Below are 26,963 nucleotides of genomic sequence, written 5' to 3' on the forward strand. Positions count from 1 at the left end.
GGCTGCCACCCCCAAAGTCAAAAGGCCAGCAAGCCACCTGCCACCAAAAATCACATAAGAAGCATAGAAAGGGTGGTGTGGACTTCTCCAGGGGTTAATGAGGGCTGCTGGGGATATGGCAAAGCTCCTGGTGACTGGCTGGCTACCAGCTCTCTTAATCCAGGGATTGTTGTGCAGCTGCACCTACTATTCAAAGGACAAGGTAGGTATGGAGGAGGAGGAACCCTCAGAAAGGTTCAGGAGCTATGCTCCTGTGAGCTCCTGCTAAATTCAAGGCCTGGGTAGCATGTATGTATTGCCCTCCAGTCAGAAGAAAGAGATGGACAGAAGTGTTGGGTTAACTAATGGGCCACCTCATTTAACCATTAGTATGAATTCAAACAGCAAAGGCCAAACTAACCTATTGTATGAGCAAGGTCAGGAATCACCCCAAACCCCTCCATTGTCATATAATAGGTGAGTCACCCTGCCCTGGGGCAGGAGCCATATGGATGTGGCTTCAACCCAGCCGGCATAGCAAAGGGAATCTTTGGACTGGATGGGCCATTGACTTGATCCATGGCTTCTTATGTTCTCATGTTCTTCTAACGTTCTCTACCAAAATGACTTTTTTTCCAGCTGGCGCTCACCCAAACAAATTTCTAGCTCGCTAAAATCCTACCAAAATAGCAAGTGACCAACTTACCCAGCAGCACCTCCCATTCCAATTACCCACACCACTGCCACAGCACAAAGTAGGTGAAAACGCCCCTCCCAAGGAGCTAATTCAGAAGGGGTAAGAAATTCCTACCTGGCACCCAAAAAGGGCACCAGCCAAAGCCCACACTGAGTACAGGTCGGGAAGGTGGACCAGAAGCAGGGTGAGGACTGAAAGAGGAAGCTTGGGTCATCCGAGGAGAACTCTGGCCCCTCTTCCAAGTCCAAACTCCTGGATGTGGCACTGATGCCAACTGATGCTACTGCCACCTTCTGAGGAGGCAAAGATGACTCTCCAGCTCTACAGCCTTAGGTACCATTAGCCAAGGGACCAACAGAATTCTTTTTGTGTTCCAACCTCTTCAAATAATTATATAATGGATCCCTATGATGGTAATTTAAGGAGATCCATGTTCACTACAGTTAAAAAACAGAAAGTTAAAAAAAGGCCTAAGAGATGAACAAACATTAATCATGTTATCATACTCATATCAGGACTACAGGTTTCTGCTGGAAATAAGAAGACCTAGAATCTAGTTAGAATAATTCTCAATGAAAGTTTTGTGTCTGGCCCAAAAGCACTATGGTCTCAGTTTTCCAGCAATGAATTTCTAGGGATGCTCTTAGAATATCTAGGGACATAAACAAATATGAAAATTGAAGAAGTAAACATTTCATAAGCAAAGTTGTTATTTGAAGTTAATCAGCCAGGCATAGTTGACAAATTTATACGAACAGTATCAAAGAGAATTAGAATTTATAACATTTTTTTTTGTAATTAACGTTTTAACTAATTTTTGAAATATATATATATATTTCAAAAATTATATACATATATATATATATGTTTTCCAGTATCTCATTAATTGCTGTCTGTATAGCTAAAAACACACACACAGAAACAATATAAGAAAAGCACAAATAATTACATACATATAGTAAAATATAATAAAATAAGATATGTAAAATTGTATAGATGTACAGATACAGGCAGAATTTAAGCAGCATGTAAAAAGCAGATGGATCAAGCATGATGACTAAGTATGAAAAATATATATATTTTTATGGAGACAGCTCAGAATTTATGTAGAAATAAAATTGTGAAAGCAGTTTCTGAACAAGAAGTCAGCCAATCAAAATAAATATATGCTACTGTAAAAGAAGAAAATTGTATTAAGACAGTGAAGTAAATGTATATCTGATTAAATATGGTGTATACAGAATATTCTCAAATTACCGTAAGATGTAGACCATGGCCAGCACAGTTAAAAGAAAAAGGAAGACAAAGGAAAGAAGTAAAAAAATATAAGTAAAAAAGAATTTGTAAGACATGAACATATGAACATATGAAGCTGCCTTATACTGAATCAGACCCTCAGTCCATCTAAGTCAGTATTGTCTACTCAGACTGGCAGCGGCTCTCCAGGGTCTCAAGCTGAGGTTTTTCACACCTATTTGTCTGGACCCTTTTAGTTGGAGATGCCAGGGATTGAACCTGGGATCTTCTGCTTACCAAGCAGATGCTCTACCACTGAGCCACCATCCCTCCCCTTGTTCAAAACTGCAGCAAGATCTGTTTCAGAAGAGATGTTCCAGGCACAACTCTGCCCATAATTAACTCTTTTCCAAAAAAGAGGAAGGCAATGACAAACCATCTCTTTGCTCATCTCTTGCCCTAGAAACCCCCATCGTCCTGTGGTCATTATGAATTGGTTATGATTTGAGTGCATGCAACTATAAAGAAACATGCAAGAGCAAAATGAATTCGTAAAGCAAAATGAATTTGCAAAGAAAGCGCAGGCTATGATTCAGCAAGTGTTCATATTTTGGCTTCACTGGACCACCTCCAACTTCAGTAGGGACAGAGATGGCAAGATCATGGAGATGGTGGCATTTCAGAATGTCAACCCATGTGAAATTTTTACTGGACAAAGAACATACACATGACAAACTACTAAAACAGGGTGATAACCTGATTCAGCACTCCAAAACCCAGAATAGACTTCAAGTGATTTTGCTGAAGAACATGCTTGATGTCACTTTCACAGTAACATGGCCTAAGAGATGGTGGAAATGTTTTCCAGTGTCTTATTAATTGCTGTCTGTATAGCTAAACAAATACCCATAAATTATTTTACTTCTCCACTCGAAATAATCTATCTCTATTAGTTTTCTCGGTCAGCATACAGGATGTGCTTCTGGTACATCAAACAGACCAATTCCTGCCTTCAGACCCTGAAAACACTTCTAAATGCAGAGGAAATGTTAATGGCTTGTTATCATCCCATGAAGAAATATGCCGTTTTACCTCTGGAATCTTGAATATATGTAGAATATCTCCCATGTTGAAACACAAATTAGTTTGGTCCCCGCAAAACTGCTACCAAGTTGTTCCGGTGGTCACACTTGTAGTTAGGAATGAATCTCCCTTTAGTGGAGAGAAGTTCCATTACACCATGATAGGTCAAACTTGAGTGAAAATAGTTATTATAGATGTGGATACCCAGAGTGATGTTAGGTAAGAGCTGAGGATTTTCATTGACCTCCTTTACCGCAAACACCAAAGCCAGGATATTCTGGTAAAGCTGAGTGAATATTCTGCAATGGGAGTGAATTATTTTGTCACAGCAAGTTCACTTCACAGAATGACATTTAATGCATTTCAGAGAAATACAGCTTTACAAAACAAAAAAAGGGGGAAAACACATTCTTTAGCCCTGAGGCCGGGCAACTATGTGGGCTTCTGCAGCTGGAACTTCTGATTCTTCAAAATAGCACTTTGAGCAGTGGAACTATTTTTGAAACCTATTCCTTTGCAGACAAACAGACAAGCATTAAATTTGCAAAGACCTACAAATGTTTATTGCAGTATCATTCTGAGAGACCGTAGTCTCTGTTGTGCCCTCAAGTAGGGATGCCAGTCACCAGGTGGGAACCGAGGATCCACTGGAATCACAGCTCATCTCTAAACTATGGTAATAATTCCCCCAGAGAAAATGGATGCTTTGGAGGGTGGCCTCTATGGCATTGTACCTCACTAAGGTGTCTGACCTCCCCAGATTCCATCGCCATACCTCCAGCCGTTTCCCAACCTGGATCTCTGGGAGATCTACCCCCAACTCCCTGCCCCAGTGCCCAGGAAAGATCTGGCAACCCTATCTATATGCTGTAGAAATCTCCAAAAGGGATGTCTAAATTGAGAAGCTGCTTCCATACAAAGTTAGGAAGCTTACATTTGAGACACGGGAACATATGAAGCTTTTTTATGTGGAATCAGAACTTTGGTCCCTCAAAGTAAGTATTGTCTACTCAGATTGGCAGCGATTCTCAAGTAGGGATCTTTCATATCACCTACTCTTCTATCCTTTAACTGGATATGAAGGAATCAAGCCTGGGACTTCTACAAGCCAAGCAGACACTGTACCATTGAACCATGGCCACTCCTCAAACTAAAAGCACTCTGATATGGGCTAGGTGCCATCGACCTGTAGAATACATTTCGCAGGATGAAGGTCCGTTGTTAGTTGAACAGAAGCTTCTGCTCAACTAACGATGGAGCCTCATCCTGTGAAATGTATTCTACAGGTCAATGGCACCTTGAATCGGAGATTGGATCTTGACATTAAATCAACAGGAAAATTTGGGATCTGACCCCCAAATCCAGGTTTAGGTGGTTGTTTTTCAAGTAAGCATCAAAACTCAAGGTAGCTCACGGGTTTTCTAAAGGAACCCATGGAATTTAAGACAAAGTTTCACTAGGAGAGAGACCATGAATATGGTAGCATACGTTAAGCCTTTCATTACAATACAAATCTCCCAATAAAGCAACACGGGGGAGGGAACCCTTCTTACATGGTTGTATCAGAGGAACTGGGACACACTGTGAATGTTACAGGATCTGAAAACTTAAACATGAGAGAAAGAATGCCAGCAATGAGAAGGTCTCCTGATTGATAATACTTGTGAACAAGAGGAAGTGGGTGTCTAATCGAACATTGAACAGACTGAGATTTGCACACCACTTGCACCAGCAACACTAACAAGGAAACATCAAATAGCACCATCTTCCATGAAAATCTTCCTTGTAGGCCCCAGTTCATCTTGAAATGGAAGGCGCACTCACTAGCCTAACTCAAAGCCAGGATGGTGCAGTGCAAAATATCAGTGAACAGACAGCCCATCTCTGTCTTTCTTTACATCTATGGGCAGCAGAGGGAACAGTCATACTGCCTTTAAGCACTTTTTTGCTTTCCTAGCAATCACTGAAAATCCCAAGAGATGGAGGAAAAAATAGAAGTAATGATGATGAATTTGCTGATTATGGGCAAGGTAATTTGCCTACTTGGGTGGATAGATTTTCTGAACTTTACAAAAATATGATGACTACATCTTTGGAGGCCTGCATTCTGGGTTTCCACAGTGGTCCTCAGACTTGCAATGAACAATGAGAAAAGCAATCAGGGAAAATAGTCGCTAAGAAATGAATTTCTAGAGATGGCAAAAAAAACCCTTCTATATTACAAATTAGAACTGTTTCTAGGGCTTCCAGGCAGTGCAAGCCGATTGCCAAGAGTGCTGGCAGAATGTGTGTAAAGTTCTTGGAAAGAGAAAAAAGAAAAATAAGACCTTGGCTACTATTGTAAATTCTGACCACAGAGTTCCCAGTGATTCCTAGTATCACTTACAAGCAGTGTTCTCTATAAGCTGAGTTAATGTGAGCTAGCTCACCATTTTTTATTTTTTTACTCACACATTTTTGTATTAGCTCAGGGAAAAAATGGCCCCAGAGCAAGCTAATTTATGCAGTAGCTCACAACTTTAATGCCAGTAGCTCACAAAGTAGCATTTTTGCTCACAAGACGCCACACCTTAAAGGGAGCATTGCTTATAAGTGACAAGGGCAGCTCTTGTAATAACTAGAAACTCTTTGGTAAGACAAAACCTGATTCTTTTAAAGAAATCTAATGACAATTGCCCCCTTTGACTGCAATTTCCACCTTCCAATCAGCTCAGCATTTCCAGGCAATGGCTACAATAAGCAGGAGCTGTCCCACCAAATGTGGGGATATGAGCACCCTACAAGTATCTTAAAATGGAAACACTTCCATTCCATGGAGAGCCAGTTGGTTGCAGTGGTTAAGTGCACAGACTCTTATCTGGGAGAACAAGTTTGATTCCCCACTTCTCCACTTGCACATGTTGGAATGGCCTTGGGTCAGCCATAGCTTTCACAGAAGCTGTCCTTGAAAGGGCAGCTGTTCTAAGAGCTCTCTTAGCCCTGCCTACCTCACAGGGTGTCTGTTGTGGGGAGGGGGGAGGTAAAGGAGATTGGGACAGCTCTGAGACTCTGAGATTCAGAGTATAGGGTGAAATATAAATCCAATATCTTTTTCTTCTTCCTCAAAATCCAGAGGGCACTTCAGTTTTCATGAAATAGTACCCATTGAGATTTCATTTTGTGTTGCTCAGCTTCAGAAGACAACAACTACATGTTCACTAGAGTAAAATCATGAGTTCATGTTGTGCCAGTTGAATGGCCAGAAAAAGAAAATGCAAGTTTATGTCAGTGGACTACAAAGTTGGGACAAACTGACCTGAGATTCAGCTATGTATACCTGTGGACATGGTGACTTTGTTTCTGGAGAAATTCTCACCCTGCCGGTCTTAAATCTAGGGTTGTCAACCTCTACTTGGTGTAAGGAGATCTCCTGGAATCACAATTCTTTTCCAGACTAGGGAAATCTGACAATTTATGTCAGATTAGCCTGATCGCATTTTTTTTGAGAAGGTTACTACCTTGCTGGATCAGGGGAATGCTCTAGACGTCGTTTATCTTGATTTCAGTAAGGCTTTTGATAAGGTTCCATATACTATCCTTGTTGACAAGTTGGTAAAATGTGATTTGGATCCTCTTGCTGTAAGGTGGATCTGTAACTGGTTGACAGATCGCGCAGAAGAGTGCTTGTGAAAGGTTCCTCGTCTTCTTGGAGAGGAGTGACAAGTGCCTCAAGGATCTGCCCTGGGACCTGTTTCGTTCAACATCTTAATAAATTATTTAGATGAAGGAATAGAAGGAATGCTTATTAAATTTGCAGATGATACTAAATTGGGAGAGGTTGCAAATGCAGTAGAAGACAGAATCAGGATACCGGATGATCTTGACAGGCTGGAAAACTGGGCTAAAACCAATATAATGAATTTTAACAGGGATAAACGTAAAGTTCTGCATTTAAGTAGGAAAAATCCCAACGCATGGTTATAGGACGGGAAGACTTGTCTTAGCAGTAGTATGTGTGAGGTGGCTCTGAGTCCACCTAAAACCCAAACATCATCAGCGGAGAGGTGTTCACAATTAAGAATAAATAAATGTGCTCTGCTTTTAACAAGTTCCCGGCCTCTCAGTCTAACCTCCCATGCTCAGAAGAGGAGAGGGTATGGAGCTGAGGTAAGGGTAACTGGAGAGCCAGTTTGGTGTGGAGAGCCAGTTTGGTGTAGTGGTTAAGTGTGCGGACTCTTATCTGGGAGAACCAGGTTTGATTCCCCACTCCTCCACTTGCACCTGCTAGCATGGTCTTGGGTCAGCCATAGCTCTGGCAGAGGTTGTCCTTGAAAGGGCAGCTGCTGTGAGAGTCCTCTCCAGCCCCACCCACCTCACAGGGTGTCTGTTGTGGGGGAGGAAGGGAAAGGAGATTGTGAGACACTCTGAGACTCTTCAGAGTGGAGGCAGGATATAAATCCAATATCTTCATCTATATATAGTATTCTGATCCCTTAGAGCAGAATGGGAACTCAGTTACTAGCAGCCAAAAGTACCTGTTAAGCTTTGGAGGGCCTCTATTGGTGTTTCCAAGACTGGTGAATCCTGTTCCCCCCTCCCCCTCCCCCTTTGCTTTGAAGTTTGGTAAACATTTCGATTGAGCAGAGACTGTCTGTCTGGAAAGTATCATTCCACAAACTGCTTGTAAGTTCATAGAAAGTCTGCGCGCGTTGACTTGCCACGACCCTCAATCCATGAACCATGACCCAGTCAAAAGTCATCGCAAACTTCAGTTCATGAGCCAAGTTGTGCCCATCCCTAATTATGACAATGACTTCTTGTCATTATCTCAGCTGAGGTCGAGACACAATTTCTCAGCTTCTGCTGAATGGCAGTACTTATCAGTTGCGACATTTGTTGGTGTCAAAGTAACTCTTGGGTCCTCTTTGCTTCTAGACACTCTCAATGGAACAAAGGAAAACCTACAATTCTCTTTATACGTATCTGATGCTGATTAATAAATTTTATATGGAAAAGTTTCAGAAACCAACAAAAAATTAATCACCCTATTATGCAAAAAAAAAAAAATGGGGCATGGTCTAAAAGTCTATATTTACTCTCTTCCATGGGTCTTGAGACTTATTCAGCAAAAAAAGTATGTTTGGGTATACTGGCCACCGCAGTGACTCTTTAGCAAAGGACTGAGTTAAGCGTCTCATTGTTGGCATTGTAACTTACAAGATGTATCATTAAGGCATATGCTTTTGGTGCGTTCAGTCATATCAACCCATGCTAACTTTGCATGACTCAGACCTGCAAAAGGTTATCTCTATAATCACTCAACTAATTATTCCCCTTTGCATTCATTTAATGTTAATATCATTTTATCATCAAAGGCATATAAACGGCCTATAATATGGAAATCTCATAAAAGAAACAAAAAAAAAAATTGGGAACATCAGCAGTGGAAATGTGTAAGATGCAAATCCAACCATCGGGCATGAAACCAAACCAAACAAAAAAGAATCTCATAGCAGGAATTACAAAACACATTTCCATAGCTGGTGGAAACAGACCATCATGGCCATTGACCTAAGACAAAGGAAGTTTTCAATTTGTCATCTATATCTTGTTTCTCAGCGGAAAGTGTGACGTGACTTCAGAATAAATAAAATGCCTTAATGCAGATTCACCCCAAGAGTCTGTCCATAGTTTTCACATGTATTTATTTGTTTCTTTGTATCTACCCCACAAAAGAGGCTTCCTAAATGGCTGCCCATTACATAATTATAACCCAATAGCTTTCCACAGAAACCATGTTGAAGGAAGAAATTAGGGAACCTGGGCTGCTCAGTGGAGGTTGGGGGTAAAGAGGAAAACATAGCAGTCTCTCCAGTGTCTCAGGCCAACTAATCAGGGAGAAATAACCAAGGAATACAACATTATATACACACAGGGATTTTTCTGAACAGGAACACACAGAAACACAGTTCCGGCTGGCTTGGCACCAGGGGGTGTGGCCTAATATGCAAATGAATTCTGCTGGACTTTTTCTACAAATATAAATAAATTATTTAAATTGTTATTGTTTAATCTGTTTTAATTGTCATATCCTAGAACTAATGAATTGTTCAAATGTTTTATTGCCGTGAGCCGCCATGAACCTGCTTTGGCGAGGAGGACAGGATATAAATGAATGAATGAATGAATGAATGAAAACTTTATCCCTCACAAGCATAAGTTGAAATACAAACAGGGTTTATTCAAGAGTCATAAGGCATCTCCCCCTTAGGATGATGGGGGTGGGTGGGAATTACCTCGGAGATTCTACCAGTCAGAAGCATATCAAGTCAAATATCATTTTGGATGGTCCTAAACTGAAGCAAGATGGAAGACTGCCTAGCTGTTATCTCTCTAGGCTCTGTCAGATGTGTAACTTAGATATAGTACTGCAACTAGTAGAATATAATTGCTTGACATGACTAACCCCATATTGTATCTTACTATGCTGTATTTCCTGCTTCCACTAACCGTGAGAACAGCAACATGTATTTTTCCTCAAGGCAATTCCTAACCGCAAGGAGAAGAATTTCACACTAGGCCTAGAAACCATCTGGGCCTTTGAAGTTAGCATATTCAAGGTAACCAGTGGGTAGCTTCCTGGGAGAAAGATAACGAAGCATGGGAAGAGCTAACTGTCTCCAAGGGTGTGAGATTGCTGTATTGTTTCCCCTCTTTGAAATGTACAAAAAGGCAAGGCTTCGCCCTGCCTGTTATCAAACTCAACTTGCTACTTTACTAGACTGTTCTCAAATAAATGGATTAATTTTGCAACATTATGATCCATCTCTGTTTGAAGTTCCACGTCTTGACATTTTGAGTTTGATCCCTTTGGAGCTTATCCGAACTGGAAACTTGGCTGGATGGCTGACAAGGTGCTAGATAACGGAGAGCCCACAGAACCGATAGAAGAACCAACAATCCCGAAGGGAGTGACGGTGGTCCGGAGGAAAGTTAAATCCCCGGCGCACTTCTCCACGCTACTCTACACCCCGAAGCAGTGGAAGCCGCGGACCTCCACCGCGTTGATGGATGAGGCTGCGGGGCACTACACTGCCCTATTGACCAGAGCCAAAGGAGGAGATGACGGGCCGGGGCGGAGCGGGGAAGAAGGGAATGGGGAGCCACCCCGGAGAGGCGAGGAGGCACGGCTACTACGGGACGAGATGTACATCTGGGCCCGGGAGATCCATAACGAGGTCCAGGCAAGGCACATCCAGATTACCCGAGAACTATAGGAGCAACTGGAGGTGATCCGGAGGCAGATCGGAGCCTGGCCCAGAGAGAACCCACAGGATTCCCCAGGAGATGAACCCGCCGGGCCCCCGTGGGGCAAACCGGAGGACCCGCCGGGGGAAGGGCCGTGCGACATGCCGGCGCAACCTGCACCACCGAGGGGCCCAATCCCCGCCCCAGGGCTGGGACCGGGGCATCCGCTTGGCGGGCCAGTGGGACCTGCGCTACCATCTGCACCAGCTCCGCGGGATGGAGCGAGGGGTCGGGAGCTGCAGATCACCTTCGATGGGGTTCCAGAGGAAGTGGAATACTTCACAATCCAGTGCAACAGCTTCATGACCCATTGGGGGGTAACATTCCCCACGGAGGCCAGTTGAGTGGACTACCTAGCGTCCAAACTCAAGGGGGCCACCAGAAAGTGGTTCGTCAGCCTCTACGCGGCGCGGGGCCCTGCGCTAACTTCCGTGTACGAGTTCCTACAAGCAATGCTGTGGCAATATGGGGATCCACTCCAGGAGATGAAAGCACTGGCCCAGCTGAGGAAGATAGAACAGGGGTCGAGAACCATTTGAGAGTACGCCGCGGAATTCCAGTCGCTATGCTCCAAGGTGAGGGGCTGGAACGAGCGCATGAAGTACGAAGCGTCCCAGAACAGCCTCAACGCGAGCATCCTCAACCTCTGTTATGCCCAGGGCCAACCATTAACCCTGGTCGGGTGGATCCAGTTAGCTGGTGAGGTCGAGACACACCTCCAGCACGTAATACTTTGCCGCCAGCAACAGTTGGAGAAAAAAGGGGGGAGAACCGCGAGGACCCCCACTAAGTCGGAGGTGAAAAAGTCCCCCACCCCCATGGCCAGTTCGACCCCGGGCGCGGGGCGAAGGTGCTTCAGGTGCGGGGGCACCTGGCGGCGAACTGCCCCAAGAAGCCGCACACCCCCCAGTCAGCTGCGAAAGTGCCTGTGGGGGCTCCAAAGAAAGCCAGTGGGAAGCCAAAAGAGCCCAGCTGGGGCAACGCTGCCACATCGGTGGCGATTGACGAGGATATTATGACCATCAAGGATTCCAGCGAGGAGTTGTGGGACCCCGCGCCGATGGGAAATGACAGCGACCTGCTCTGATGGGTGCCAAGGCGCAGGTCGTAAAGTCGCTGGCACCAATAACGGTGAGAATCACGGGGGAATTAATGTTTGTTCAAGTAACCCTCCTGAACCCCAAGCACTTGTGGACTCAGGTGTACGTGGGAAATAATAACACCTCGTTTAGTGGAAGCCCTGGGGCTAGCTAGAACCCCGCTTCCACAACCCATCCAGTTCGAGCAGATGGATGAAACTACCATGCGGGGCGAGCCGTGCATGGAAGAGACCCAGGCGGTGCCCGTGGGGACTCGAGAACACTGGGGGATCGAAATTTTTGTGATAGCACCATCCTCATCATTCGATGTGGTGGTGGGGGTGGGCTGGCTGGCCCGGCACCAGCCCGACATCCAGTGGGAAGCCCACACCATAGACTTTACTGACTGGCAGTGCACCCACTACCACTGGCAGGAGGAGTGGGGCCCGAGCCCACCGCCGCAGAATGAAAAGATCTGCGTGTCGGTGGAGGAAATAAAATCAATCCCCTGAGAATATCGGGATTTGAAACGGGTGTTCAGTGAGGAGGAAGCCAACGAGTTGCCGCCCCACAGGGCCACGGAGTGCGCTATTGAGCTGATCCCGGGACAAGAACTTCCCCGAGCGAAACTGTACTCCATGGGGTGGGCAGAAAAGGAAGAACTTAGAAAGTTTATTGACAAAAACTTGAAGCGGGGGTTCATCCGGCCAGCAACGGTGCCCCACATGGCCCCGGTCCTGTTCTGAAAGAAGGACGGGAGTTTGAGACTTTGCACAGACTTTCGTGGGATTAATGGGATTTCTATGTCCAATGCGTACCCGATCCCCTTGATTAAAGACCTGCTGAGCACGGTGTCGGAAGGCAAGGTGTTTACCAAGCTCGACCTCTGAGATGCATACTTCCGAGTTAGGATCAAAGAAGGGGATGAGTGGAAGACAGCTTTTAATACACCCATGGGACAGTTAGAATACCTAGTGATGCCGTTTGGACTGCAAGGGGCGCCGGGGGTGTTCATGAATTTCATAAACGAAGTGTTAAGGGAATACTTGTACAAGGGGGTGGTGGTGTACCTGGATGACAGCATTATGTATTCAAAGGATTTAAAGTCACACATCCCCCTGGTCCGAAAGGTCTTGAACACATTGTACCAACATAAACTGTATGCAAAATTGTCAACGTGTGAGTTCCACCAAACAGAACTAGATTACCTGGGTTTCCGAGTCTCAGGGGAGGGTTTAGCAATGGACTCAGCCAAAATACAAGCGGTCCTTGATTGGGAAGCCCCCCGAACCCGACGGCAGCTACAATCTTTCATCAGGTTCGCTAATTTCTACAGGGGCTTCATAAAGGGGTTTGCTCAGGTGATACTACCTCTAACAGAACTTTTAAAGACCAAAGGGAAAGGGAATGACACCAAACGGCCGGGGGCGAGCTTGCACTGGACGGCGGAATGCCAAGCAGCCTTTGAGAAACTAAAAAGGCTGTTCACCAGCGAGCCAGTGCTTGCCCACCCGAACGAGCTTAAGCCCTTTGTGGTGCAATGCGATGCTTCCGATGTTGCTGTAGGAGCAATATTAATGCAAAAAGATGAGGAAGGGAGGCTCAGGCCATGTGCTTATGTGTCTAGAAAATTCTCAAATGAGCAGAGAAACTGGTCCATTTGGGATAAAGAGGCGTTTGCTGTAACTTATGCTTTAAAGACTTGGCAGTCATGGTTAGAAGGGGCCAGAGTACCATTCGAAATCTGGACAGATCACAAAAACTTAGAGGTCCTAACAGGGAAGAGGAAGCTGACCGCCAAGCAAATTCGATGAGCGGGGTTCTTTGCCAAATTCGATTTCGTGCTCAAGCACATCCCGGGCTCCCGGAACTTCTTGGCTGATGCACTCTCCCGGCTCCCCCAGCATGAGAGTCAGCGGGAGGAAATAATAGACTCACTGATCCCACCGTTGGCGGTAGCAGGGAGAGTAACAACCCCATCGGGGAAAAAGACTGACCCAGAGGGGCCGTTGGAGGGAGAAAAACTGAAAAAGGAAATGGAGAAGGAGAGTGGGGAACTGCCCAGCGGAGTGGAAAAGGGAGAAGGAGGCTTCTGGTACTATCAGGGGAAATTCTATGTGCCAAAAAGCCTCTGGGAGGAAATATTACAGCATTGCCATTGCAGCAAACTGGCAGGGCACTTTGGGTATGTGAAGACGCTTCACTTGGTGAGCAGGCAATTTTGGTGGCCCCAAATGAAGCGAGACATTTCCGAGTTCGTGAGCTCCTGCCCCACCTATATCATGGCCAAGAAAAGGGGGGGGGAACCACCGGGACTCCTCCAGCCCTTGCCCACCGCTTCTCGACCCTGGGCAGTAGTTTCCTTGGATTTCATAGTAGAACTCCCCCCGTCCCAAGGGAAAACAGTGGTGCTGGTAGTGGTGGACACTTTCTCTAAGCAGGCTCACTTCATACCATGCAAGCAACTCCCCACAGCCAAGAAGCTGGCTTATCTATTCTTCCACCACGTGGTCCGTCTCCACTCATTCCCGGAGAAGATCATTAGTGACCGCGGGCCGCAGTTTGTTGCCAACTTCTGGCGGGAGTTTTGCAAAATAGCAGGGATAGAGCAGGGGTTGAGCTCGGCCTATCACCCTCAAACGGACGGACAGACGGAGAGGGTGAACGGGCTTCTGGAGCAGTACCTAAGATGCTATATTAACTACCAACAATCCAATTGGGTCGAACTCCTATCCTTTGCAGAGTATGGCTACAACAATAGTGTGCACAGCTCCACCAAGGCCTCGCCCTTCCAGATAGTCCACGGGTATGAAGGGAAACCCTTTCCTTCCCTGCCAGCCACCAACAGCTCATCGCCTCCCACTTCATGTCAACAATGGTGGGAGGAAATTAGGAAAGGGTGGGAAGTAATCCAGGACAATTTAGAGGCTGCAAAAAAGACTTATAAAGACTACTTCAACAAGAAGCACTCCCCACAGTGGGAGTTCAAAGTAGATGAGAGGGTGTTCTTATCAACCAAAAACCTCCCCTTGCCTCAGGCCCGCCGGAAATTGGCCTACAAGTTTCTGGTCCCCTTCAAAATAAAGAGAGTCATCAACCCAGTCACGGTAGAATTAGAGCTGCCTAAGATGTTTAGTAAGATCCACCCTGTTTTTCATTGCAGTCTTCTTCGCAAGGACCCTGGAGCCACATCTTGGCACCCCCGCCCTTCAGAGCCACCTCCTATTCAAGTGAAAGGCCAGAGTCACCACGAGGTGCAGGAGATTTTGGACTCTAGGGTCCAGAGGGGGGGTACTATGCTACTTAGTGTCAGACATGTAACTTTGCTATAATATTGTAACTGATAGAGGATAGCTGCTTGACATGACTAACCCCATATTGGACTCTACCATGTTATCTTCCTGCTTCTACTAACTGTGAGAATTGTAACATGTAACTTTCCCCAAGGCAATTCTAACCACAGGAGGGAGAATTTCACACTAGGCCTAAAAAGCCATCTGGGCCTTTGAAGTTAGCATATTCAAGGTGACCTGAGGGGAGCTTCCTGGGAGGGAGATAAGAAAGCCTGAGAAGCACCGACTGTCTCCAAGGGTGTGAAATGCTGTATTGTTTTCCCCGCTCTGAAGTGTACAAAAAGGCAGGACTCTGTCCAGCCCGTTATCAAACTCAACTTGCTCTTTCTATGGACTATCTTGTTCTCAAATAAATGGATTAATTTTGCAACATAATGATCCGTCTCTGTTTGAAGTTCCACGTCTTGACACTTAGTCCGCTGGAAATACTTTCCCACCAGCTGCGATGAATGGGTAAAGTCCACAGACCTGCGGGCGCCACAACTGTTGAAGAAGTTTTACCTACTGCACCCAGAAAAACCCCGAGCAAGAGCTTAGGGGGGGGGGCAGTATGTCAGACGTGTAACTTAGATATAGTACTGCAACTAGTAGAATATAATTGCTTGACATGACTAACCCCATATTGTATCTTACTATGCTGTATTTCCTGCTTCCACTAACCGTGAGAACAGCTACATGTATTTTTCCTCAAGGCAATTCCTAACCGCAAGGAGAAGAATTTCACACTAGGCCTAGAAAGCCATCTGGGCCTTTGAAGTTAGCATATTCAAGGTAACCAGTGGGTAGCTTCCTGGGAGAAAGATAACGAAGCATGGGAAGAGCTAACTGTTTCCAAGGGTGTGGGATTGCTGTATTGTTTCCCCTCTTTGAAATGTACAAAAAGGCAAGGCTTCGCCCTGCCTGTTATCAAACTCAACTTGCTACTTTACTAGACTGTCTGTTCTCAAATAAATGGATTAATTTTGCAACATTATGATCCGTCTCTGTTTGAAGTTCCACGTCTTGACAGGCTCATTGGTACAAAATATGAGCTGAATCCAGGGTGGCAGAAATGTCTGCTGCCCTTTCTACATTGTGCTTCCCTGTTAGTACTTGATTGAGAACATAAATACCTCAACAGAAACCACTCATTGCCATTCAGCCAGTCTTCCAGATTATTACGAATATAGGAAAGCAAAGGGATAAGGTAGTCATGTCATATTTAATTCATTTTTGGTCAGTTAGTGTAAATTTAAATGTGTTGCCATTGTGCTGTTAAATGCATTGTTGTTGTGTGCTGCTGTTTAGTCTTCTAGTAATTTGACCCTTAATATTCAGTTCAGGCCTCACAACAATAATATAAACTTTAGGGGAAAAAATACAACTCAGTAACCCAGCACTAGAGGCTAAGATGGAGAAGACCTCCACAGCCACCATGTATTTTCCTTTGGTACTCAAATAGGTTGGAATAAAGGTCAGCCAAACACTGCAAAAGACCAGCATGCTGAAAGTGATGAATCTGGCTTCATTAAAACTATCAGGTAACTTCCTGCCTAAGAAAGCTACCATGAAACTCACACTGGCCAGGAAGCCCATGTAGCCCAAGACATAGTAAAACATGGCGACCGACCCTTCATTACATTTCAGTATAATTTCTTCAGTTATTGAGTGCATGTCAAATTCTGGAAATGGAGGAGAAGTAATTAACCAAAATGTACAAATAGCAGCTTGAGTAAAGGAGCAAGAAAGAACAATAGAGTTGGCCAGTTGTTTCCCCACCCAGTTTCTCATCCTGGATCCTGGTTTGGTGGCTATGAAAGCTACAACCACAATGATGGTCTTGGCTAACACACAAGAAACAGCCGCTGAGAAGATGATGCCAAAAGTAGTTTGTTGAAGAAGACATGAGAGCTTCCCTGGTTGGCCAATGAATAGCAAGGCACAAAGGAAGGAGAGCAGGAGGGAGACGAGGAGAATGTAGGAGAGATTCTGGTTGTTGGCTTTGACTATGGGAGTATCCTGGTTCTTAATGAAGATACCAAGCACAAAAGCTGTCAAGAAAGAGAAGGAAAGTGCAAAACTGGCCAAACTGATCCCCAAAGGGTCTTCATAAGACAAGAAAATTATACGTTTTTGCAGGCATAAGTTCTGATAAGTATTTGGATATTGATCTTCCGGGCACTGAAAACAGTTGTTGCTATCTGAAAAAGAAATGTGGGTATCGATCAGGGGTGGGAAAACAGTGGTGTGGGAACCCCATGCAGCTCTTTCACACATATTGTGCAGTTCTTTCAAAGCATCATACCTAGTCAGGGCTTTCCCCCCCCCAAAAATTTGCTTTCCTTGTTGATCTTTCTCTCTCTTTCCCTTTCCTCTTCGTCCTTCCTTCAGTCTTTTTCCAATCTACTCTTCCTCCACTGTTCCAAATTATCACACCTAGTAACCTTTTCTTTCTTTCTTTCTTTCTTTCTTTCTTTCTTTCTTTCTTTCTTTCTTTCTTTCTTTCTTTCTTAGCAAAGATATATTCAAAAATTTAACTATCAGAAAAAAAAAAACAGCCTTGAAAATGTCAGTTTTGGATGTAGCATTAGGAGAAGAAACAGGAGTATGTTATAACTTGGTGTATACAGACCTTAACCTCAGACCTTGGATTCAGCGAGAGCTCACAGGAGCACAGCTCCTGAATCTTTCTGAGAGTTCCACCTCCTCCCTCCCACCTTGTCCATTGAATAGTAGTTGCATAACAATCCCTGGATGAGCTCTATCACCTATTTTTCTACAAAATGATCCCTGCTTACCCTCCAGATATGAGATCTTTCCTTCTGGACATGGAAGGCAATCATAGCAGCAAAATGGCTGTCCTTCCTTCTTTTTCTTACTGTAGCCTGAATGGCATCGGTCATTGCACAGAGAAAGGGGCTGAACCTGTCCAGAAATGAAAGAGGGGAATGGGTGGTTTTTGGTTTTTACACTTAGGAGAATATATATTATGAGTTTATGTTTCACCAGTTAATTTTTGACATAACTAAGGAGTTATGACAACATCTCTTTCGATACCACTTGATATGCTACTGGATATTTTAGTGATTACTGCCACTAGAGGATTGGTTTCATATAATATGTAGATCTCAAGAAAATATGGCTGCCCCCACAAGGTTAGACGTGCCATTCAATCACAGTTTATGGAGATCCTGTAGGTTTTCAAGAAAATAGGTATTCAGGAGTGGCTCCCCATTGGCTGCCTCTTTGCAGCAACCCTGGACTTCCTTGCTGGTCTCCCATCCAAAGATTAACCAAGGCTCACTCTGCTTAGCTTACTAGATCTGATGTTATTGGGCTACCCTGGGCCATCTATATCAGGGTAGCATATGGCTTACAGCTCCTGTTTACTTTAGTTGAAACTAAGACCTGCTGTTTGCAGTATGACTTACTCATGGGTAAATAACCAGAGATGCACAATGGATAGCAAATTGTTTAATGTAATAAATACATTCAAATTGTGATTTCAAATTGAAAAAAAAAAACATTTATTGGAATGAAACCTATTGGATTGGCAGATGACAGAGGGTGAAATGTTGCAGAATTTGAACTAAGAACCACTAATAGATCTCCAGAAAATTAAAATTATATGTTCTGAAAAGCATATAAAGTCCACCTGGTTAAACATGTGGGGCCAAACGATTGCATCTTCACGAATGGTGAACACTGTGTCTTCTGGGGCTTTTACATCAACCCTTCCAACTTTGGCTCTAAGAAAGGACTTGTTGGGAAACGTGACCCAGTTGATGATATCAAGTCCAGCTGCTATCTCCATATTTTGATCAAAGGCAACCAGGTCCCCAGCAGTGTTGTTGAATGACACCCTTTTCAAATATCCATGCAACTAGATATATAAGTACAAATGTTGGTACATGGTTAGAGCAGTTAAGCCCAGGGAAAATAGTCAAATTGCCATCTCCTTAATGGACTCATGGGAACCCACATGAAGCTGCCTTAGTTGTGGGGAATGGCCCAGAAGAAAACTGAATTTTTAATCTCTTATTTGACCTTCAGAACCTATTGAGTCTTAATGCCTTCTCAGTTAAGCAATAGAATAGTCGAGGAGCTGCGTTTAGGGCATTGGTTGACCTTAATCCAGCCTTGGACTCCTTATGTCAGCTGATGTTAGTTTTCTGTTTATTTTCCCCTCTCCTCTTTTATCTGTACAGCTGAGTTGAAGTGCCCAAGAGTGGGATTGAATACTTCCGTGGACATTGAAACTGTATCTTGACAATTGGCTGTTGTAAAAGCGTGAGTGGAGACCTGATTGAAGAGTGACTATGACTTCATCACTTCCACCCTCTACTTCTCTTCAGGTAACAAAGCAAAACAAAATTCTTGTTATAATATAAATTGAGTATTACCTAGTTTTGTAAGCAGATAAATCCAATGTATAATATTTTTAGAGAAGATTCAAGTTTTAGGTTAAACTAGAATTCTGGTAAATTGTGGAGAGTTGCTACATTTATTACCTAAACCAGGAGTCCCCAGTGTGGTGTCCATGGATGCCATGGCTCCTGCTGACATCTCTTTTGGCACCCTTGGCCATAGTCACACTCTTGACCATGGTCAGTACTGTCTACTGAGATGGCAACAACTCTCGTCTCAGGACTTTCTCATCACCTACTGTGAGATTCTTAAACTGGAGATGCTGGGGATTGAATCTGCTACCTTCTACATCCCAAGCAAATAGTATGCCTCTGAACCACAGTTCCTCCCCTTGAATGAGAGGTAACCTGAAACAATTGGGATATTTGCTTTTGAGCCAAGGGTGCATTTTGTAGTCTGAGTTCTTTTGTACACCAATTCTGTGTGTCTGATCTCTAGTCTTGGTGAACTCCCCTGAATTTAAAGGCCTTCTAAGCATTACCTGCCATGACTGTTGATTCAGAAGCTTTCTTCTCCCTCCATCTGCCAGCACTCTGTGTTGGAGCATGGTTGAATACATGGCATGTAACGCATGTGCCGCCACATAGACAGCAGTGTAGATGCTGTAGCTGTGGCTGGTCATGCTCATTTCAAAGACAGATGCAGGAAGACTCTCCAGCTTCTCCTCCCCAGTGCAGATTTCTTCATCAGTCATGGCTTCTGTGGTACTGGGGAATAAACAGTTAAAAGCCTGTTTCCAGAAGGTCCTAATAAATCCATCTTCCTTTTCAGAGACATGGTCTCTTGCTCGAAGAAAGTGATCATATCCTAACATCTCTCCTGAATGAATTGCAAAGGATAAAGCACCGTGGATGAAATCTAAATTCCAACTTCTTTGAAAATCAATGGATGTGAAATCCACCTGGGCTGTCAAAATCCAGACTTTGGCTTTCGTTCTCGTTGGTATTTTATTAAATTCTACAGTCCTCAGCAATATTCGGAAAATAATCATGGCTGTAAGGTCACCTTGTACAATCACTGCTTGGGATGTGCTTCCCATGGCAACTGTGGCTATGTTGTTGTTTCCTTCCTCCAGTTCAGAAATAAAATCAATAAAAGTCATTGCTGGGAATTTGACTTTGAAATCAAAGCAGATCCCATGCTCAGAAAAGATAGGAAGCACCTCCTGTACAAATCGCTGCCCTTCATCATCCACATAGATCATCCCGACCCATATCCATCTGAAGTAAAGCAGTAATTTTATTATCCCCATGTACTGACTGGCCCAACTGGGGAATATCTTGTAAAGGAAAGCTGCTTCATTTTTGTTGGTCATCACTGGAGCAGAGCCACAGAGGAGCTAAAGGCAATAAAGGAGAAATCAAAGAGCTGTTTCAAAATCAAATAATTTCCTGGTTTGATGAATGTGCCAGGGACACATAGTATACATGCCAGATTTTAACGCTTGGTACCAAGATTCACAATGCAATTTTTGCATTCACGGAGTTGGGAGGCAGAGGCAATTCTCCAGCTGTACAGCCTCAGGTACCATCAGAATATTTTTTGTGTGTGTTCAAAACACTTCAAATAATTATATAACTAATTCCTACAATGATAATGTAAGGAGATCCATGTTAATTCCAGTTAAAAGTTGGAAAGTTTAAAAAACCCCAAGAAATGAACCTATAGCAATCATGTTATCATACTCATATCAGGACTTTGCACTACTGGCTTCTGTTGGAAAGAAGACCTAGGCTGGGTCCAGACTGGCATTTTGAGCCTGCAGACAGATGGGACATGGGCAGACCAAAAAAGCATGAGAAAACACTCACGTCCACCTCCTGTCCTGCTCCTGTCCCCAGGATGTCCCACTCGTGCCTCAAAAAAGTACCACTTCTAAAATGGTAGTTTTTTGTGGTGTGAGTGGAATGTTCAGATGGGTTGGGGGCAGGAGTGGGACGGGAGGTGGACATGTGTATATGGTCATGCTTTTTTGATCTGCCCATATCCCGTCGGTCTACCAGCTCAAAATGCATGTATGGACCCAGCCCTAGAAACTAGTTAAAATAATTCTCAATGAAAGTTTTGTGTCTGGCCAAAAAAGCACCATGGTCTCAATTTTCCAGCAATAAATTTCTAGGGATACACCTGGAATGTCTAGGGACACAAACAGATATGAAAACTGAATAAGTAAAAATTTCATGAGAAAAGTTATGCATATAAACAATATAAAATAAAGGAAAAGGAATCTGTAAGTGCTGCTGGTAATGGAAAATGTCATCAAGTTTTATCCAATGAACGGTGCCCCCTTAAGGATTTCAGGACAAGAGACAAACAGAGGTGGTTTGCATTACCTGCTTCTGCGCAGCAACCCTGGGCTTCTTTGATGGGCTCCAATCCAAGTACTAAACAGGGCCAAATCTACTTAGCTTCCAAGATATGACCATCCTGGGCCATGAAGGTCACTGCTAGAAGCACTGCACAATTGCATTTAACAAGTAACACTGCCCACCATACATCAGTTATGCTTTGAAGGTCTAACAAGGATTAACAGACCACAAACTCTTTTCAGTGAGTTTATCAGAATATGAGAACGTTTTCATGTAAAAATGATGAGTTGACTCAAACCAGCTTTTCATTCATTCTCACCTAATTCCCCTCCTGACTACAGCCCCCATCTCACAAAGTTTTGTCCATGCAGGGCCCATTATTCTCTACACAGACATTTCTGCCCTCAGACCCTAAAACCACTTCTAAAAGCAAAGGAAATGTTAATAGCTTGTTATCATCCCATGAACCAAGGTGCTGTTTTACCTCGGGAATCTTGAATATATGCAGAATGTCTCCCATGCTGAAACACAAATTAGTTTGGTCCCCGCAAAACTGCTACCAAGTTGTTCCGGTGGTCACACTTGTAGTTAGGAATGAATCTCCCTTTAGTGGAGAGAAGTTCCATTACACCATGATAGGTCAAACTTGAATGAAAATAGTTATTATAGATGTGGATACCCAGAGTGATGTTGGGTAAGAGTTGAGGGTTTTCATTGATCTCCTTTACAGCAAACACCAAAGCCAGGATGTTCTGGTAAAGCTGAGTAATCACTCTGCAAAGAAAAGCTTATATTTTAGATACAGGAACATATGAAGCTGGCTTATATGAAATCAGACCTTTGCCCATCAAAGTAAGTACTGTCTACACAGATTGCCACAGGGTCTCCAGGATCTCAGGCAGAGGTCTTTCCTATCACATATCTCAGATCTTTTAACTGGATATGAAGGAACCCAAGCAGACACTAAGCCACAAGCCATGGCTCCTCCTCAAGCTGCAAACATTCTGATTTGGACAAAAGCATCTCTTCAAGTAATGATGGACCCTCGTCTGCTGAAAGAGTGTTTAACAGCTGGAAGGTTCCTTGAATCAAAGATGCTGCCATGAAATCAACAGGAAATTTTGGGATATGAGCCCAAATCTACGAAAAGTTTGTGGTGGTTGTTTTTTATGCAAAACTCAGGAGATCCCATGGTTTTCTAAAGGAACCCATGGAATTTAAGACAAAGATTTACTAGGGTCATTCCTTGAATATAGAAACATACACTCAGCCTTTCATTACAATACACATAACCCAACAGAGCAACAGTGTGTGGGGGGAAATCCTTCTTACATGGATGTATCAGAGAAACCAGGAGAGGGCCACTTTTCGAATGTTACAGGATCTGAAAACTTAAACATGAGAGAAACAATGCCAGCAATGAGAAGGTCTCCTGATTGATAATACTTGTGAACAAGAGGAACTGGGTGTCTAATCGAGCACTGAACAGACAGAGATTTGCACCCCACTTGCACTAGCAACACTAGCATGCAAACATCAAATAACACCATCTTCCATGAAAATCTTTCTTGTAGACCCCAATTCATTTCTTCTGTTGTTAACATTTAAGTATTCCTCAGTAGCACATTTTGAGAGAGAAGGTGCGCTCACTAGCCTGATTCAAAGCCACGATGGTACGGTGTAAAGTAACAGTGAACACATAGCTCTTCTCTGTCTGTCTTTCCAGCTATGAGTTGTTAGAGAGAACAGTAATACTGTATTTAAGTGCTTTTCTTCTTTTCCTAACAATCACAAGAAATCCCAAGGGATGGGGGGAAAATAGAAGTAATGATGATGAATTTTCTGATTACAGGGAAGGTAATTTACCTACTCTGATGAATAGATTGTCTACAACTTTACAAAAGACAGTATGTTGACTACATCTTAGCAGGAAGGCATTCCGGGATTGGGAAGGAATTAGCCGAGGGTAGAGTGATTGGACCATTTTCCGCACCCCCTGTGAGTCCCTTGAGGGTCTGCCCATTGGGCCTGGTGCCTAAAAAGGCCCCAGGTAAGTTCAGATTGATTCATCATTTATCTTACCCCCATGGGGAATCGGTGAATGATGCCATACTGTAAAATTTGTGTATTGTGCAGTACACATCTTTTTGACCAAGTAGTGCAGATGGTAAGGCGTTGTGGGGTAGGGGCTGAGTTGGCAAAGTGCGACATAAAGTCCGCCTTTCCAACAAACTTCACGCCTCCCAAGGGACAAAATTCTAGGTCAGCAGGAAATGGTTGCTCAGTTTTTGCCGCGGCGAAAGGCAACCTTGAGGGAGCTGCAGCAGTTGGTGGATCACTTAAATTTTGTGTGTAAGGTGGTAGCTCCTGGTCGCCCCTTTTTGAGGAGGTTGTGTGATGCAATGGCTGGATTACGCCAGCCGCATCACTGAATCAGGATTTCACGCAGCATGCAGGAGGACCTTTTAGTATGGAAGGAGTTTTTAACCTCCTTTAATGGTGTCTCCTTTTGGAAGGCTGAGTTACAGCTGGAAGCTGAGCTGCAAATTACATCAGACGCTGCGGGGTCCCTTGGGTTTGGCGTCTACTTTCGCGGACACTGGTACGCAGAGGAATGGCCCCAGGAATGGGTAGATGCGGGGTGGAACAGAGATTTGACTTTTTTGGAGTTCTTCCCGATCTTGGTAGCCGTTTGGTTGTGGGGGAATGAGTTGGCAGACCACACAGTCCACTTTTGGTGTGACAACTTAGCCGTGGTGCATGTTATCAATTCCCTCACTTCCAAATCCCCCAGGATGATGAGGCTGGTGCGGGCCTTCACACTCCATTGCCAGAGGCTTAATATTTTCTTTTTCGCCAGGAATGGGCCTGGGGTGGCTAATGGGGTGACTGATGCTCTCTCCCGCAAACAGATGCAGAGGTTTCTCCAGCTGGCCCCAGACACAGATCTTCTTCCGACAATGATGCCCCCCGGGATATGGATGATTGGCGGGTTGAGGCCAGCAGAGCAATAAGTCTCGCCATTGCTTCTAGTACCAGAAAATCGTACAACAGGGCAGCATAGCAGTTTGAACGTTTTAGGAGCAAAGTTGGTTACCAAAGGGGATGGCCCCTTCCGGTGGAGCAATTACTTCACTATAGTGTATCTTTAAGGTGCAGGGGATTAGCAGTTTGATGTATTCGGGGCCGGCTGTCTGAGTTGGCCTTCGCTAGCAAGGCTTTGGGTTTCCAGGAGAATATTGGTGACTTTCGCATTAAGAAAATATTGGAAGGTTTGTCTAGAGAAGTTGGGCCCAGGCAGGATCCTAGGCAACCAATTTCCACTGCAGTTCTTTGAGGTTTACGATCCGTCTGGGGCCAGGTGTGCACGTCGGAGTACGAAACGCTGCTCTTTCACGCCGCCTCTCTCATGGCATTCTTTGGGGCTCTCTGGGTGAGTGAGCTGGTGGCTCAGTCCAAACGGGATGTTTCAGGGAGGGCCTTGATAACCCAAGACATTCATCTGGCTGGCGGATCTGTATATGTTACAGTTCGTCGTTCCAAGACCAATCAACTGCAACAGGGGGATACTATTCGTTTGGGTTCCTGTTCTGATGTCGAGATCTGTCCCATAGCGGCTTTAACATGATACATGGTTGCTTGTGGTTTGGGTGCCGGCCTGTTGTTCCATCACGGGGACTGCAGTCCCCTGATGAAGCATCAGTTTTGGACAGTGATGAGCAAGGCCCTTGCTATGCTGGGCCTGTCGGGAGTTAAGTTCGGCACCCATTCCTTCCGTATTGGAGCAGCATCTACAGCTGCTGCCCTGGAGTACTCCCCACCTTCCATTCAGAAGCTTGGTAGGTGGCATTCCTCGGCCTATAAGGGCTATGTTCGCCCTCTTGTACTGCAGTAATTGGCATCACGTTATTAGGAGGTTATGTTATTCATCGTTTCTTCTTTTCTCAGATGCTGTGGTCCGTGGAGAGAGACGACGTGTCCTCATATGTGGACACAGCTTCGTGTTTTGGGCTGCCCACCGGGCCAGGAGGACTTTAGCTGGGTCACAGCTGGGGCTCAGCAAGTGGGCCACCATTGAATGGCGTGGATGGCGGAGTATCAGTTAGTCGGACCTGTTGCCCCTCTTGTTCAAAGATGTGCACGTGTTGCCGCCACATGTTGTGGTGATACATCTGGGTGGTAATGATTTAGGCCTGCTCAAGGAAAAAGCCCTTGTGTTACAGGCCAAAGATGACTTTAGAGTCATCAAGAAGCGTTGGCTGCAGGCTTTGATCGTGTGGTTGGCCATGATCCCACGCCGGGTATGGCGTGCGGCTTGGGCCCACGGGCAATTGAGAAAGCTCACCACAATCCAATTTAGAACTTAAAAGAGCCCTCGAGGGGGGTTTGGGCCACTTTCTTCCTCACCCGGGGATCCGGGTTGATTGCGTGGATTATACAGGAGCGATGGCGTACATCATTCGGACAAGGGTAATGATGCCTTTTTAGAGGACTTGAAACTTGGGCTTAAGGAAGTGTTGGGCGTTTAGTGAGTGCAGTTGCCTAAGCAGAGGCTTGGCCTTGCGGTGGCTGGGTTTTGGCCTAAACGTTCGTTTGGCCTAAACGTGCGCACCTGTAGCACCCCAGTTTTGGGGGCATGGGGTCTCGCTAAATCACTCCTGGACCATGTGGGACGGTTGAATGATGAAGCGGACTGCCTTGGGTTTGCATGCATTGATTCACCCATTAGCCGTGTGGCTGGGGGTTGGAACTCCAGGGCATAACCTTTGCTAGGCTGCCTGGGTATTTTGGCTATACCTAGAGGCAGGGTGGCTAGCCTGTCATGCAGCAGGGGAGGGGTATTTTGTCCCCTGGCCCTGCCATGCTGCCTGTTATAGCCCTTGTGATAACGTAATAAAGAAAGAAAGTGGCCCTTTAGTTACCCAAACCCTTGTGTCTGTCTCTTCCTTCTGTCTTGGGGGGCGGGGGGGATTAATCACCTTATTTTGCAAAAAACAAAATGGGATATGGTCTTAAAGTCTATATCTACTCTCAACATGGTTCCTGAGACTTATTCAGAAAAAAAAGTATGTTTGGATATACTGGCCACCACAGTTAATCTTTAGCAAAGGACTGCCTTAAGTGTCTCATTGTTGGCATCGTAACTTACAAATGCATCCATAAGGCATCTGCTTTTGACGTGTTCAGTCAAATCAATCCATGCTAACCTCGCATGACTCAGTCCTGCAAAACTTTATCTCTATAATCTCTCAACTAATTATTCCCCTTTACATTCATTACATGAAACATAGCAGGAATTACGAAACACATTTCCATAGCTGGTGGGAACAAACCATCATGGTCATTGACCTAAGAAAAAGGAAGTTTTCAATTTGCCATTTATATCTTGTTTTTCAGTGAGAAGTGTGATGTGACTTCAGAATAGATAAAATGCCTTAATGCAGATTCACTCCAAGAGTCTGTCCATAGTTTTCACATGTATTTATTTGTTTGTTTATATGTACCCACAAAAGAGGCTTTCTAAATGGCTGTA

General features: G+C 44.6%; 1 pseudogene; it reads right to left on the reverse strand.

Annotated features, from left to right (window-relative positions):
- Positions 1-15,968: 15,968 nt before the first annotated feature.
- On the reverse strand, positions 15,969-22,980 carry LOC132583185 (vomeronasal type-2 receptor 26-like; annotated as a pseudogene).
- Between the last annotated feature and the right edge of the window lie 3,983 nt (positions 22,981-26,963).

Source organism: Heteronotia binoei, chromosome 15 (assembly GCF_032191835.1).
Source record: "Heteronotia binoei isolate CCM8104 ecotype False Entrance Well chromosome 15, APGP_CSIRO_Hbin_v1, whole genome shotgun sequence".
Classification (NCBI taxonomy): domain Eukaryota; kingdom Metazoa; phylum Chordata; class Lepidosauria; order Squamata; family Gekkonidae; genus Heteronotia; species Heteronotia binoei.